General features: G+C 40.7%; 1 protein-coding gene across 1 annotated transcript in view; it reads right to left on the reverse strand.

Annotated features, from left to right (window-relative positions):
* LOC119586974 (SUN domain-containing protein 2-like) overlaps nt 1-781 on the reverse strand; it is a gene marked incomplete at its 3' end in the record, with an annotated part of 101773 nt that overhangs the window by 100086 nt on the left and 906 nt on the right.

Raw genomic sequence — 781 nt, forward strand, 5'->3', positions numbered from 1 at the left:
GTCAGTTACTATATTCTCCCAGTGTTTCAGAAATAAAATATACGACACACTTCGTAGGTAAGTGTATCTCGGAGTTCAGAACTGCCGACGTATGTACGTAAGTACTGTATACAGGTTTTTACATTTTTTACACATTTGAATACCATTATTTCAAAACATGTGCTTAAAAGTTATCGTTTGCTCGAGCACCTACTTAGACTTAAGCGACTGTGCTTACTTATGAGATGTCATTTGTTCGGTAATCTGCACAGTTTACGCCGTTTACTTAAAAGACAAGTTTGCTGAAGCGAAACTATTCGCCCCCAAATCCAATTTACTTAAATGACCCAATTAACTCTCAAAAAAAGACACCGTTTGCACTATGAATATTATTCACGAAGGGCAAAACCTCCTTGCTCAATTTGCTTCAAAGGAACACCAGTTAATCAACATTATTTGCAAAGTCGACTCCGTTTGCCCAAATGACACCCCCAGTTCCTGCGATACACTGTTTGTCCAAGCGAAGTCGTTTATTCTGGCGGCACTTGGAAACTCTGTCACAGAAGGCCCTCGTCACTAGCTTTTGTTTTTCGTAGCGTGTTGACTTTCCCGAAATTTGCGCAAACTAATTATAGACGGTGTTATTTCCCCACAGCGTGCGAGTACTTGTCTTACGCTGGCTGTAAGGAATGTCCCGAAGTCTCGTGAAGGTTTCCCCGTTGGCTTGATGAAGTAATTACATTGGAACTATGTAAAGAACGGTACATTTGCTGGTCTTATGCTTAGCCTTATTTGTGCAGAT

Source organism: Penaeus monodon, chromosome 22, assembly GCF_015228065.2.
Source record: "Penaeus monodon isolate SGIC_2016 chromosome 22, NSTDA_Pmon_1, whole genome shotgun sequence".
Lineage (NCBI taxonomy): Eukaryota > Metazoa > Arthropoda > Malacostraca > Decapoda > Penaeidae > Penaeus > Penaeus monodon.